This window comes from Gossypium arboreum, chromosome 8 (assembly GCF_025698485.1).
Source record: "Gossypium arboreum isolate Shixiya-1 chromosome 8, ASM2569848v2, whole genome shotgun sequence".
NCBI classification, from domain to species: Eukaryota; Viridiplantae; Streptophyta; class Magnoliopsida; order Malvales; family Malvaceae; genus Gossypium; species Gossypium arboreum.
This window is the reverse complement of record NC_069077.1, coordinates 93102019-93118709: the sequence shown is the minus strand read 5'-3', so window position 1 is coordinate 93118709 and position 16691 is coordinate 93102019. Positions and strand designations below refer to the sequence as shown.

At 40.1% G+C, this 16691-nt stretch overlaps 1 non-coding gene across 1 annotated transcript; it reads left to right on the top strand.

Annotated features, from left to right (window-relative positions):
* Positions 1-2865: 2865 nt before the first annotated feature.
* LOC128279563 (small nucleolar RNA R71) lies at positions 2866-2972 on the top strand. The gene has a single exon (XR_008269765.1). It is a non-coding gene; the product is annotated as a small nucleolar RNA R71 (small nucleolar RNA).
* Positions 2973-16691: the final 13719 nt, after the last annotated feature.

Here is a 16691-nt window from a genome sequence, read left to right as displayed (position 1 = left end):
GGAATGAAAATTTTAAGAAGAAGACAAAATTAGGGATTAAAATTAGGGTTTGGGGTTAAAAAAGGGGCATGGTCATGTGAAGCCCTTGTTGGGCCACACGATCGTGTCATACGCCCTTGTGGTTCAAAGTTCAGCCCGTGTCAATTAAATTTTTAACCCAATCTTCACACAGCCTCAGAAATGCCTATGTATTCAGGTCGTGTAGCTCACACGACCATGTCGCACGGCCATATGCAATCTTGTTCGCTTTTCTCAATCCCGTGTGGCCTACTACACGCCTATGTTATCTCACACACGACCGTGTGCCTTACCCATGTAGCTCTCTGACTTGTTTTAAAATTGAAAAACTTAGCTCCAGTTTTCACACAGTGTCGGCTAGGCCCGTGTGTCCAAGTTGTGCGGTCCACACGGCCGTGTCACATGCCCGTGTAGACTCTGTTAGGCCGTGTCTCTGTCAATATTTGGGAAAATTAAGCTCCAGGATCAACACGGCCAAGGACACGCCCGTGTGTCCAGGCCGTGTGGGTTATACGGTCGTGTCGCCAAGCCGTGTAACTTACTGTCGATTTTTTTAAATTTTAAAAATTAAGTCAAAAAGTCCACACGGCCAAGGACACACCCATATGTCTTGGCCGTTTGAGGACACGGCCATATCGTACGGCCGTGTAACTCATTATCGCACTCATGTTAAGTCACACAGCCTAGGACACGCCCGTGTGCCCAGGTCATGGGGGTTAAAAACCTACATTTGAATGTTTAGTTAATTTTTAAAGAAATAATATGAAGTAAAAATAAGGAAATTAGCAATGTTAGTATTCGGGTTGCCTCCCGAGAAGCACTTATTTAAAGTCTAAGCTCGACTTACCTCATATTCACACAGTCATGGTGGTTCGCGGAGTTAAGACTTCTCTTTCTCGCTGTCAATTCTTTCATTCAAATAAGGTTTAAGTCGAGTAATATTTAACTTAAAAGTACCGAAATGAGAATGAGTTACCTCGACTGTACCGTATGGAAAGACATTGAGTACCATGAAAGGAGCCGCTCCGTTTGTATTAAGCTCTGAAGTGGTTAATTGAGGGTCGGGTTTATCAAAAAATACCTGGTCCCCAACTTTGAAGTGGTTCGTTCCATCATTGTGCTTATCATGGCGTCACTTTGGTTCATCGTGGATTCTCGATATCTCCTTGACATGCGTCTGCCATTCATCTAATTCATCGATCTGTAGTCTTTGTTCTTCATGACTCGTTCTATTTTTGTCGTATGGACTAGAATGTGGCTCCATCACATTCTTTCTACTGATCTCCTACAAAGAATTTTTAGCCACAAGATTATTCATATTAACAGAACTCGTATAATCATTTCGATCACTAGATATCCTAACAAAATCACGAGCTTGGAGTTTAATTGTGTCATCACCTATACAAAATATTAACTCATCTGTACCAACATCTATGATAGTTCTAACAGTTGCTAAAAAGGGCCATCCTAAAATCAACGGTACGTCACTATCCTCATCCATATCTAGAACAACAAAATCAACTGGGAAAATAAATTTATCAATTTTGATGAGTACGTCTTCAACAATACCCCTAGGAAATCTAATTATTCTATCCACCAATTGAATGCTCATCCTAGTTTGTTTGGGTTTCCTAAGACCTAGTTGGTTAAACATTTTGTAGGGCATGACATTAATACTAGCCCCTAAATCAGCCAAAGCATTATTAACATTTAAACTGCCAATTAAACCAAGAATAGTAAAACTCCCTGGATTTTTCAATTTGTTGGGTAGTTTATTCTGTAGAAGGCTGAACAGACTGTATTTAGCTCCACGTGTGACGCATTATCTAACTTTCGTTTGTTTGCTAAAAGCTCCTTTAAAAATTTCACTGAATTGGGCATCTGCGAAAGAGCTTCAATAAACGGTAAGTTTATATGTAACTTTTTCAAGAGTTTAAGAAATTTATCAAATTGTTCATTTGTTTGGTCTTTCTTTGTCACATTTGGATATGGAAATCAAGGTTTATACTCGTTAATTACCGGTTTCTATTCGCTGTGGCTCACCTCAATCTTACCTTTACTTACCACAAGTTCTTGTCTCAGTTCTGGTTCTAACCCTTCCTCATCTCTTACAGTAATTGCATAAAATTGTTCTCTTGGGTTTGTTTCGGTATTACTTGGCAAGCTACCTTGTAGTCTTTCTGAAATCATCTTAGCCAACTGCCCTATTTAATTCTCGAGCCCTTGAATGGACGCTTGTTTATTTTTAAGTGTTGTTTCAATGTTTTGGAAGCGAGTTTCTGACACCGAAATAAACTTTGTGAACATCTCCTCAAGGTTCGGCTTTTTCTCTTATTGATAAGGTTGTTGTTGAAAGCCATGAGGGGGTTGTGGTCTCTGGTTTCTTTGACCACCCTAAGAGAAATTGGGATGGTTCCTCCAACCTGCATTGTAAGTATTACTACAGGGGTTATTCTAAGGTCTAGAATTGTTACCTATATAGCTGACTTGTTCGTCTTCTGTGCTAGGGTTGTAGGATCTTCTGAATGAACCCCTCCTCCATTTGCGTTGCATTGCATCATTGGATGTACTTGCGTAGAGCCATATAAACCATCAATCTTTTTATTTAAGAGCTCTACCTGGTTTAATAACATGGTGTCCGCGTTGAGGTTGAAAACACCAGCGGATTTTGTCAGCTTTGTCCTCATAACTTGCCACTGATAATTATTTAATGACATCTCTTCAACGAACTTATAAGCCTTCTCAGGTGTTTTATTATTTAAGGTACTGCCGGCAGCTGCATCAATCAGTTGTCTAGTTGAGGGGCTCAAACCATTGCAGGAAGTCTGAACCTATAACCATAAGGGTAACCCATTGTGAGGGCACCTTCTCAATAAATCCTTATATCTCTCCCATGCATCGTATAGGGTCTCTAAGTCCATTTGCACAAAGTAAAATATATCATTCCTCAACTTTGTCGTCTTGGCAGGCGGAAAGTATTTCAACAGAAACTTTTTGATCATTTGCTCCCATGTAGTGATGGACCCTCGTGGTAGAAAGTTCAACCACTGTTTAGCTTTATTCCTCAATGAGAAGGGAAATAACCGAAGGTGAATGGCATCATCAAAAACGCCATTAATTTTGAAAGTATCACAGTACTCCAGAAAGTCAGCCAAATGAGTATTTGGATCCTCATCTTGCAAACCATCGAACTGAATAAATTGTTGGATCATCTAAATGGTGTTCAGCTTCAGTTCGAAGTTATTTGCAACAATAGCAGGTCTCATAATACTCGATTCAGCCCCTGCTAAATTAGGCTTGGCATAGTCGTACATAGTATGAGGAGCAGGATTCTGATTGACAGGATTCGCGGCAACCACAGAAGGTAGTGGATTATTCTGATTTTCAGCCATCTCCTCGGTAATATTGGTATCGTCATCTTGCTCTTCCTCTATATATTGTAGACTCTGCCTTATTTCTCTACGATTTCTGTGAGCTGTGCTTTCAATTTCACTATCAAATAATAGAGGTCCTGACGGGTTTCTTCTAGTCATAAACTAAAAGAACCTGCCAGAAGCAAATAAGAGAAAAAGTTAGTAAATTAAAGTAAAAACAAAATTAAAAATTAAAAAAATGGCTGAAGTAATAAATATTAAGTGTTCCTAATATTTTAATCCCTGGCAACGGCGCCAAAAACTTGATGCGTCATGAAACTAACTAATATTTCGATGAAGACAAGCGCACATATAGAATAGTAGTATAGCTATGGCGAGTCCGGAATATCATATCCACAATAACTAAAAGTACTAGTAATAACTATCTTTCTATTATTTAGCCTAATAATTAAAGGAGGTGTTTTAATCTAAAATTAAACTAATTAACTATGAACGCTACAGAGATAGAATTGGGAAAATACTTAAGAAAATCAATAAGAGATACAATACCCAAGAAAGAATCCACCTAGACTTCACTTATTATTCTAACTCTGAATCAAACGATTTATTCACTTGTCTTAATCCATAGAAAACCCTAAATTATGTTAATATCTCTTTCGAGACTAAGAACAACTGACTCTAGGTTGATTAATTGAAATCTCTTTCTAATTAAAACCCCTATCGTCGCATTAACTATATCTATGGATTCCCCTATTATATTTTACTCTAATCTGACAAATTTATGTCGTCCTATTTTTAGGATTGCAATCAACTCCGCTCAATTATGTTAGATCTACTCTTAAACATGGACTTTTGCTCCACTGAATAAGCACATCAAACTTGGATTAATATCCTGAAAATATTAAAGCAAGAATTAAGAACACATAATTAAGAACAAGAACAAGTATTTATCATATAATTCAGATAATTGAATAATAAGATCCATCGTAGGTTTCATCCTCCCTAGGTATTTAGGGAGTTTAGTTCATAATGTAAAAGGAAAACATCTCAAATTTAAAAAAAAAAACAACAAGACATAAAAAACCCAAATAAACTTCAAGAGAAATTTGAATGGAGATATTCAATCTTGAAGTGGATCTGCTTCTGAGATGATTCCAATGGCTTTCTTCGAGTAATTTCTGCTTTCTACTCCGTGTTTTCTCTAGGTTCTCTTCTAGGGTGTATTTATAAACTTTAGAATGCTCAGAAACCCTAAAAATTGGCTTTTTCTGCATGTTTGGGAAACAGGGAGCTATTTCAACACGGGATGCCACAGGGCATGTGGCTAGCCCGTATGGCTCACACGGGTGTGTGCTCAGCCTATGTGGAAATGGTTTTGGTCGTGTGGATCCTTAAAATCAGCCCGTATTGTCCGTTTTTGGCCCGTTTTCTGTTCTTTTGTTCCCCTATGCTCTCTAAGTATAAAACATGAAATTAAAGGATTAAAAGCATCAAATTCACTAAATTAAATAATAAATCATCCAAAAACATGCTAAGCATGGGATTAAAATGTGTTACTTTTATGGTTTAGCACCGACATTATTATTCTAAGTGGTTCACGGGTATGTTAAGGATGAGAATAAGTGTGAATTTGTTATGAGATGGTACAGGTATGTACTTGAAGCTTATGATTATTGTGACAGCCCAAAATTGACCCTAGTCGGAAGGTGGTCTCGGGACCACAAAACCGAGGCATAAAAATAATTAAAAATCTATTTTGATGCCTATAATATGTGTGTGCTCATGTATGACATTTTATGATGATTGATTTAGTGTTATAAGGGTGAATTCCACAAGAAAGGACTTAGTAATGAACTTTGAAAGTATGATAGGAAATGTGTGATGACTAATTAAAGCATGCATGCAAAATAATGGACTTGCATGTCAAATTCCCCCTTTATAGGTGGTGGCCGGCCATGACAAGGAGGATGGGCTAAACATGTCATGAAACATGTTTTGTTGGTGCATTAGGGTGAAATAATAAACAAAGGTGTATGGGTGATAAAAAATGAAAAAAAATGTGTGTGAGTGTGGTAATCCCCCATTGCCGTGAGTTGTAGAGAAGGAAAGAAAAAAATTTGTTCATCCTTTCTTTGAGCCAAAACTAAGGAAGAAGGAGGATTTTTGCTTCATGCTTGGTTTGGAAGAGATCTAGAAGGAGATTTGGCCAAGTTTGCATCAAGATTAAGGTATGTATGAGGTTGTGTTAGGAGTTTCATGCATGTTTTGGTTGCTAACTTGATGTGCATGTTAGCCATGGCTCAAATCTTTGTTAAGCCATGGAAATGGTATTTGGCCAAAGTTGTTATGGTGATAAAGCCATTGCATGCTAAGTGTGAAGCTTGATGATGATGCATGCAATGATGGATTTTCTACTCATGAGTAAGATTTTGAGTTTTCTCTTGTTTTATCATGATTAAAGTTGAAAAGGAGCATGATTGTCATACTTGGCCATGATGCATTCTTGAGCATGATTCATGCTTCTTGCATGTTGGTTAAAAGTTTGTGTTTTGGATGGCTATGGACACCTTGAAAATTCGCCATGCTCATATATGCATATATATGATTGCACATTATGTTTGGTTATGAACTAAGTGATGAATATATTGATTTAAAGAAGAAAATGTGGAAGAATGCTTGTGAAATTGCAAGCACAATTCGGCCTAGCACACATATAAGTGCTTGATGCTATATTATAAGTTTTGGGCCACAATGTGCAAAGCATAAATTAGTAGATTGCATGCTGTTTTTGTGAGGTATTAAGTGCAAAATTGACCTCAACATGTACATGAATATTCGGCCTTGGGTAGCCTATTGAAGGCCTTAGCATTTCCTTGATGCTCAAATAAATTGTATTGAATTGCTTGATGTAGTATAAAATGTGCATGACCATTGTGTATTCAAGCTAAAGAGTGGCCATATGACCATTTAAAATCCTTGTCATATTCGCCATAAGCAAGCACAATGAGGTTTTAATAAATTGAATTTGTTTGAATTAGCTCAAGAGCTAAGAGGGCCACAATTGGACAAGGGAAGGAAAAGGTGATCGAATAGCCGAAAAAGCCGTTCGACAACATCCGAGGTAAGTCCTCAAGAAGTGACCTTACTTGAATTATGTGAGATGAAATATGGATGTGTATGATTATTGATTATGTGTGTATGAGTATTTGAATTCCACCCGGGCTAAGTCCCGAAGGCGAATATGCTAATGATTATAATTGTGTTTGAGCCTTAGTAAGGAAAATGAAATATGTATGTCCAATGATTATTGATGTATGTGTGCATGAGAAATTGAATGATATCCGGGCTAAGCCGAAGACAATTATGCTGAAATTTATATCCGGTTAAGACCAAGGCAATTGTGCTAGTAGCTATATCCGGCTAAGACCGAAGGCATTCGTGCAAGTTGTTAAATCGGGCTAAGACCAAGGCATTTGTGCAAATCGTGATATCCGGGTAAAGTCCGTTGGCCTTGGTGCGGGTTACCATAACGGGCTATGTCCCGAAGGCGATTGAACGAGTACCGACATCCGGATAAACTCCGAAGGTATGTGATTTGAAAATTATGAGCTTGCTGGAAAATTTCAGCTAATGCACTTGTGAAATTTCCCAATGATAAGGTAAGTGCGGTGTGTGCTTTGCGCGCTAGGAGTAAGAGCGTATGAATATCCGCTCCTATGATGGAGCGAGTTATCGGCCTTAATGAAGCCGCTATTTGTGTATGAACATAAGAGTTGGGATGGTAAAGTAAGTATGATTATGTGAATGCGCATTAATGAAATGATGCATTTAACTATGTGAATGTATTGCTGTAATTAGAGTTGATTATATTCCTTGAGACTTACTAAGCATAAAAATGCTTACTCACCGCTTTGGCTCTTAGTTTTCTAGATTTCGCCGAGGCAATCGGATTTGGGATCGTTGAAGTCGAAGTCATCCACACTATCAAGCCTCCATTTTGGTATAAATTTTGGTTGAACTTGAGATGGCATGTATAGGACTACCCTTGTTTGTTAAATATGTGGTGATGTAAGTATGTACGGCCATGCGAAAATGGCTCGAAAAGGAACATGAACTTAGAATAATTGTGGTTTGTATGTATATATTTGGTGTCATGATGTGGCTATGGCTTGGAAATGGGATTGTTGGTCATATGATCAGCCATTGGCATGGTTAAAATGATCATATATGAACCTATGTATGGCAAAGACTAGTTGGTTCATGGAGACTACCAAATAGGTAAGACCTACCTTAAAAACAGATGCTGCCAGCTGCAGTGACGTGAATGTGAAAAATCACCATAATTCATAGGAATGGAATCAAACAGTGAATAAGCTATGTAAATGAACCTTGATGAGTCTATTTTCATATGGAAGAAACGAAACGGTCATAGGAGTTACAGGTTAAGAGATATTAAAGCTATTGTGAGACAGGGCCAGAATGGTTTCTGGGTTCCCTGTCGCAACTTTAAAAATTCACTATAAATTATCCAAAAGAATTAGGAGATATACCTTATATGTAAAGATTCCATTTTGAGTCTAGTTTCATTAGAAACAAACGACACCAGCATTAAAGCCCTGTGCAGAGAGATATTCAAGTTATACCGCGCGAAGGTCAGAGCAGTCGATCCCTGTAACTTGGGTAACTTTAACTAATAAACTGTACCAATTGGCCCGACCAAAATCCTAGAAATAAATCCATGGATGTATATATGAGTCTAAATTCAGGAAAATTTACGAAACCAGTTTCCGAGTTTTGAAACTCGAGATATGATTTTAAGGCGACAGTGACGCAGTTTTCCAGCCTGACTGGAAATGTCAAATTGGTGGGCAAAAACATGTGAACTTGGTTTGTTAACCCTCGGGTCCGACACCGGCGATGGTCTCGGGTTTGGGGTGTTACAATTTTATTGGTATCAGAGCCACGGTTTAGTCGATTCTAGGACTACCGTGAGGTGTTTGGGGTCTAGCTATACATGCCATTAAATGATGAATCGATAGTGTGGTGAATTCTGACAATTTGACTTCATGTTTGTTTATAGCAATGGATCCGATCCCAACCGAAAGCGATAGCTGATGATGTGGAGAGTGTGGCGCTTGCTCGCGCAAGGGACAGCGCGGCGGACTCTCAACCTATGGCCAGCAATCCTAATGACGAGGCTAAGTAAGCCTTGTATAGTGTGATGAACGAATGGTTTAATCAATACATTCGAACTAACACGGCTGTCCCCGACCTCCATTCCCGACGAATGCAACCCAGACCTACAATACCTCCGGTGGATCGACCCAATAAGGTCGTAAGCCCCGATCGATAGGATTGAAAACATGGGGCCACTGAATTTAAAGCTACGGATGATGGTGATGCCGAACAGCTGAATTTCGGTTGGACAACACTATCCGGTGCTCGATGAGCTATCTTGTACACCGATGAATGCTTAAAGTGTACCATCTCCTTGCTACGTGATTCCACCTACTATTGGTGGAGTACTCGACTTCGTGGTACCTAGAGAGCAAGTGACTTGGGAATTTCTTGATCTTAAGCAAGGTTCTATGTCGGTTACCGACTATGAGCGAAAATTTGTGAGGCTTAGCCGATACAGCGAGAATGCATTTCGTCCAAGCTATTATGTGTAAATGCTTCGAGGATGGGCTGAATGATGATATAAGGATGTTCGTTGGCATTCTCGAAATACGAGATCGTAGTACTTGTTGAGCAAGCTTGTAAAGTCGAAGAGCTTAGAAAGGAGAAACAAAAAGCGATGTGGGAACCGGAGAATTCGAAGAGGTCCTCGGAAAGTCTCTTCAACAGCAATCAAGAGATTTGAGATGATGTGAACCGGTCTAGAGGCGCTTTGGGCTTTTTAGACGAGGACGCGATCGACCCCTGTGACCACACGAGTCACTTGATCGCCATGGTGGAAATGATCGCCGAGAGAGGCGAGTGTCAACATTGTGGCAAATGGCATTCGGGAGCTGTTGGTTTCGTGATCACTCCCGCTATAAGTGTGGATCGGCCGACCACTTTAGGAAGGATTGCCCGAGGAAGCTTGAGCAGAATGTGAGTCGAGTGGAAACTCGGGTGCTACCTTTGCTCGAGGTAGGCCACCTAGAAATATGGGCAATGTCGTTGGCGGTCGAGAGGATCTAGAGATGCTACCATCGATCTCGAGGCTCGTGCTCTGTGAGGACTTATGCCATACGCGACGCGAGGATCTTGCCTCTCCGGATGTCATTACGGTGCTTTCACCCTTTTCAATACTAAAGTGATTGCGTTGATTGACCTGGTTCTACTCAATCTTATATATGTGAAACCTTAGCATCCATAAGACTTTGCCTATTGAGTCTCATCGAGTTTGTAATTCGGTGTCAAACCCTTGGGTCATTACGTGCTTGTCAACAAAGTGTGCAAGAAAAGTCTCCTAGTGTTCCGAGGTTCTTGTTTCCGGCGGACTTGATGCTTTTGCCGTTCGATGAATTGACGTTATTCTTGGTTTGGATGGGTTGACCATGCACGATGCGGTCGTAAATTGCAAAAGCAAGACTATCGATTTGAGGTGCGCGAATAACGAGATAATTCGGGTTAAGTCTACGGACTTAAAGGGGTTGCCACCGTAATATCGCAATGTTGGCCCGAAAATATGTAAGAAAAGAGTGCGAAGCGTACACAGCGTCGTGCTCGATGACAAGGAATCGAAAAGAAACCCGAATCTGTGCCGTGGTTTGTGAATACCGGATGTTTTCCTGAAGAATTGCGGGTTTACCACTGTTCGGAAATAGAATTTGGCATCGAATTGGTACTGGTACCACTCAATTTCGATAGCTCGTATCGTATGGCACCAACGGAATTAAAGGAGTTGGAAGCTCGATTGCAAGAATTGGTGGATAGAGGTTTTGCTCGCCCGAGTTTTTCGCCTTTAGGTGCGCCGGTGTTGTTCGTGAAAAGAAGGATGGAACCATGCGGTTGTGCATCGACTATCGTCGACAATAAAGCGACGATAAAGAACAAATATCCGTTGCCACGTATTGACGACTTGTTCGATCAAGCGAAGGAGCCTCGGTGTTCTCGAAAATAGATTTGAGATCGGGCTACTATCAATTGCGAATCCGAGATTCGGACGTGCCCAAGACCGCCTTGAGCGAGATATGGTCACTATGAGTTCCTAGTGATGCCGTTTGGGCTCACTAATGCCCTGCGGTATTTATGGATTTAATGAATCGGATCTTTAGACCATATTTGGATCGATTAGTAGTCGTGTTCATTGATGACATCTTGGTCTATTCAAGAAATGAGACCGAACATCTTGAACACTGCGGTTAGTCTTTGCAAATTTTACGGGACAAGCAATTATATGCTAAGTTCAGCAAGTGTGAGTTCGGTTAGAGAGGTTAGCTTCTTGGGTCATGTGGTATCTGCATCGGGTATTCGAGTCGACCGAATAAAATTTCAGCCATACTTAATTGGAAGCCTCAGAAATATTCTCGAGGTTCGAGCTTTTTGGGGCTTGCTTAGGTTATTACCGACGATTTGTAAAGGCTTCTCAACGATAGCCACGCCGATGACGGCTACTCCAAAAGGACGTTAAGTTGAATGGACGGAGAAATGCCAAAAAGTTTCGATCAACTGAAAACTTATTTGGTGAAGCCCCAATTCTAGTGCAACCCGAGTCCGCAAGGAGTTTGTCATCTATAGCGACGCCTCTCTACTTGGGTTAGGTTGCGTATTAATGCAAGAAGGTCGAGTTGTGGCCTATCGTCGAGGCAATTAAAGCCACATGAGAAAAATTATCCGACTCATGATCTCGAGTGGCCGCCATCGTATTCGCCTTAAAGATTTGGCGACATTACTTATTTGGTGAAAGGTGCCATGTATACTCGGATCACAAAAGTCTCAAATATTTGATGACCCAAAGAGACTTAAATCTGCGACAAAGACGTTGGCTCGAGCTGTTAAAGGATTATGAGTGATCATTGACTATCACCGGGAAAGGCGAATATGGTTGCGGATGCCTTGAGTCATAAATCGTTATTCACTTTCTGACGATGAATGTACACTTGTCCGTCCGATCCGACGGTGTGTTAGTGGCTGAATTGAAAGCCAAACCATTATTGACACACCAAATTCGAGAAGCTCGAGAAAGTCGACGACGAGTTGGTTGCAAAAGCGGCTGCGTGTGTTAGAACAAGGACTCGGAGTTTCAAATCGACGATGACGATTGTTTGAGGTTCAAAAGTCGTCGGTGTGTCCCAAAGAATTGAACTCATTTCGATAATTCGAATGAAGCCCATTGTAGCGAATGGCAATCCACCCGGGAGTACGAAGATGTACAATGATTTGAAACGTCGGTTTTGGTGGCATGGTATGAAGCGAGACATCTCCGACTTTGTTTCAAGATGTTTAATATGTCAACAAGTGAAAGCGGAACATCGGTGCCTTGAGATTACTTGACCAATCACAATACCCGAGTGGAAATGGGATCGAGTCACAATGGACTTTGTATCCGGACCGCCATTGTCGACAAGTAAGAAGGATGCGGTTTGGGTCGTGGTAGATCGATTGACTAAGTCGGCCCACTTTGTCCCCGTGACGTCACGGATTTTTCAATGGACAAATTAGCGGAATTGTACGTTTCTCAGTTGTGAAATTACACGGGTGCCTATTTCTATCGTGTCGGATAGAGATCCGAGATTTACCTCGCGGTTTTGGAAAAAGTTGCAAGAAGCTTTGGGTACCAAGTTGCATTTCAAGACCGCCTTTCACCCCCAAACCGATGGTCAATCCGGCGGGTAATTCAGATACTTGAGGATATGTTAAGATGTTGCGTCCTCGAGTTTAGTGGTTCATGGGAGCGGTATTTGCCGTTGATTGAATTCGCTTACAACAACGACTTTCAATCGAGTATTAAGATGGCACCTACGAGGCTTTGTGCAGGCGTAAATGCCGTACACCATTGTTTTGGACCGAGCTTGGTGAAAGCAAGATTTTCGGTGGATTTGATTAGGGATGCCGAACAGAAAGTGAAAGTAATCCGTGAAAGTTTGAAGATAGCCTTCGATCGTCAGAAGTCGTACGCGGATATGAAGCGTAAGGATATCGAGTATCAGGTGGGTGATAAAGTGTTCCTCAAGGTATCGCCTTGGAAAAAAATACTCAGGTTCGGCCGTAAGGGCAAGTTGAGCCCGAGGTTCGTTGGGCCATATGAGATATCCGAGCGAGTCGATCCAGTGGCATATCGTTTGACTTTGCCCCCTGAACTCGAAAAGGTTCACGATGTCTTTCACGTTTCGATGCTTCGACGCTATAGATCCGATCCATCGCACGTGATTAGTCCATCAGAAATTGAAATTCAAGCTAATATGAGTTATGAGGAAGAACCGATTCGTATCCTATCACGAGAAGTGAAAGAGTTGTGAAACAAGCGGGTTCCGCTAGTAAAAGTGTTATGGCTCAAGCACGGGATAGAAGAAGCTACTTGGGAGACCGAGAACTCTATGAAAGAGCGATATCCAAACCTATTTACGGTAAGATTTTCGGGACGAAAATTTCTTAAGTGGGGAGAGTTGTGACAGCCCAAAATTGACCCTAGTCGGAAGGTGGTCTCGGGACCACAAAACCGAGGCATAAAAATAATTAAAATCTATTTTGATGCCTATAATATGTGTGTGCTCATGTATGACATTTTATGATGATTGATTTAGTGTTATAAGGGTGAATTCCACAAGAAAGGACTTAGTAATGAACTTTGAAAGTATGATAGGAAATGTGTGATGACTAATTAAAGCATGCATGCAAAATAATGGACTTGCATGTCAAATTCCCCCTTTTATAGGTGGTGGCCGGCCATGACAAGGGAGGATGGGCTAAACATGTCATGAAACATGTTTTGTTGGTGCATTAGGGTGAAATAATAAACAAAGGTGTATGGGTGATAAAAAAATGAAAAAAAAATGTGTGTGAGTGTGGTAATCCCCCCCCATTGCCGTGAGTTGTAGAGAAGGAAAGAAAAAAAATTTGTTCATCCTTTCTTTGAGCCAAAACTAAGGAAGAAGGAGGATTTTTGCTTCATGCTTGGTTTGGAAGAGATCTAGAAGGAGATTTGGCCAAGTTTGCATCAAGATTAAGGTATGTATGAGGTTGTGTTAGGAGTTTCATGCATGTTTTGGTTGCTAACTTGATGTGCATGTTAGCCATGGCTCAAATCTTTGTTAAGCCATGGAAATGGTATTTGGCCAAAGTTGTTATGGTGATAAAGCCATTGCATGCTAAGTGTGAAGCTTGATGATGATGCATGCAATGATGGATTTTCTACTCATGAGTAAGATTTTGAGTTTTCTCTTGTTTTATCATGATTAAAGTTGAAAAGGAGCATGATTGTCATACTTGGCCATGATGCATTCTTGAGCATGATTCATGCTTCTTGCATGTTGGTTAAAAGTTTGTGTTTTGGATGGCTATGGACACCTTGAAAATTCGCCATGCTCATATATGCATATATATGATTGCACATTATGTTTGGTTATGAACTAAGTGATGAATATATTGATTTAAAGAAGAAAATGTGGAAGAATGCTTGTGAAATTGCAAGCACAATTCGGCCTAGCACACATATAAGTGCTTGATGCTATATTATAAGTTTTGGGCCACAATGTGCAAAGCATAAATTAGTAGATTGCATGCTGTTTTTGTGAGGTATTAAGTGCAAAATTGACCTCAACATGTACATGAATATTCGGCCTTGGGTAGCCTATTGAAGGCCTTAGCATTTCCTTGATGCTCAAATAAATTGTATTGAATTGCTTGATGTAGTATAAAATGTGCATGACCATTGTGTATTCAAGCTAAAGAGTGGCCATATGACCATTTAAAATCCTTGTCATATTCGGCCATAAGCAAGCACAATGAGGTTTTAATAAATTGAATTTGTTTGAATTAGCTCAAGAGCTAAGAGGGCCACAATTGGACAAGGGAAGGAAAAGGTGATCGAATAGCCGAAAAAGCCGTTCGACAACATCCGAGGTAAGTCCTCAAGAAGTGACCTTACTTGAATTATGTGAGATGAAATATGGATGTGTATGATTATTGATTATGTGTGTATGAGTATTTGAATTCCACCGGGCTAAGTCCCAAGGCGAATATGCTAATGATTATAATTGTGTTTGAGCCTTAGTAAGGAAAATGAAATATGTATGTCCAATGATTATTGATGTATGTGTGCATGAGAAATTGAATGATATCCGGGCTAAGCCTCAAGACAATTATGCTGAAATTTATATCCGGGTTAAGACCCAAGGCAATTGTGCTAGTAGCTATATCCGGGCTAAGACCGAAGGCATTCGTGCAAGTTGTTAAATCCGGGCTAAGACCGAAGGCATTTGTGCAAATCGTGATATCCGGGTAAAGTCCGTTGGCCTTGGTGCGGGTTACCATAACCGGGCTATGTCCCGGCGATTGAATGAGTACCGACATCCGGATAAACTCGAAGGTATGTGATTTGAAAATTATGAGCTTGCTGGAAAATTTCAGCTAATGCACTTGTGAAATTTCCCAATGATAAGGTAAGTGCGGTGTGTGTGCTTATGCGCTAGGAGTAAGAGCGTATGAATATCCGCTCCTATGATGGAGCGAGTTATCGGCCTTAATGAAGCCGCTATTTGTGTATGAACATAAGAGTTGGGATGGTAAAGTAAGTATGATTATGTGAATGCGCATTAATGAAATGATGCATTTAACTATGTGAATGTATTGCTGTAATTAGAGTTGATTATATTCCTTGAGACTTACTAAGCATAAAATGCTTACTCATTGCTTTGGCTCTTAGTTTTCTAGATTTCGCTCGAGGCAATCGGATTTGGGATCGTTGAAGTGAAGTCATCCACACTATCAAGCCTCCATTTTGGTATAAATTTTGGTTGAACTTGAGATGGCATGTATAGGACTACCCCTTGTTTGTTAAATATGTGGTGATGTAAGTATGTACGGCCATGCGAAAATGGCTCAAAAGGAACATGAACTTAGAATAATTGTGGTTTGTATGTATATATTTGGTGTCATGATGTGGCTATGGCTTGGAAATGGGATTGTTGGTCATATGATCAGCCATTGGCATGGTTAAAATGATCATATATGAACCTATGTATGGCAAAGACTAGTTGGTTCATGGAGACTACCAAATAGGTAAGACCTACCTTAAAACAGATGCTGCCAGCTGCAGTGACGTGAATGTGAAAAATCACCATAATTCATAGGAATGGAATCAAACAGTGAATAAGCTATGTAAATGAACCTTGATGAGTCTATTTTCATATGGAAGAAACGAAACGGTCATAGGAGTTACAGGTTAAGAGATATTAAAGCTATTGTGAGACAGGGCCAGAATGGTTTCTGGGTTCCCTGTCGCAACTTTAAAATTCACTATAAATTATCCAAAAGAATTAGGAGATATACCTTATATGTAAAGATTCCATTTTGAGTCTAGTTTCATTAGAAACAAACGACACCAGCATTAAAGCCCTGTGCAGAGAGATATTCAAGTTATACCGCGCGAAGGTCAGAGCAGTCGATCCCTGTAACTTGGGTAACTTTAACTAATAAACTGTACCAATTGGCCCGACCAAAAATCCTAGAAATAAATCCATGGATGTATATATGAGTCTAAATTCAGGAAAATTTACGAAACCAGTTTCGAGTTTTGAAACTCGAGATATGATTTTAAGGCGACAGTGACGCAGTTTTCCAGCCTGACTGGAAATGTCAAATTGGTGGGCAAAAACATGTGAACTTGGTTTGTTAACCCTCGGGTCCGACACCGGCGATGGTCTCGGGTTTGGGGTGTTACAATTATTAATTCGTGAAATGACGATTTCAAGGTAAGATGTGATAGAAGTGAATTATGATCATGAGATTATGGTAAATTACGTTATTTTATGTTATATTACTTTCATGATTAATTTATGGTAAGGTTGCTTATTACTTCATACGAGCTTAATAAGTTATATAGCTTACTCCGTTTTATTTTCAATGTTTTATAGTGTCACCAAGCTAGCTTGGGATTGGAGATCATCGAAAGTCGCATCACACTATCAAACTGTCTTTGGAGTACTGATGATTTAAAAATATTTTAAAAGTATGGCATGTATAGGGACTTGGTCATTTTGTTATAGTGTCATTTGATTTGGCCAAATGTATTGGCTTATATTTGTTTAAGGTGATTTAGGCATTTAGCCATGTAATTGGCTTATTTTGGCTAAAATGATTGTAAGCCCA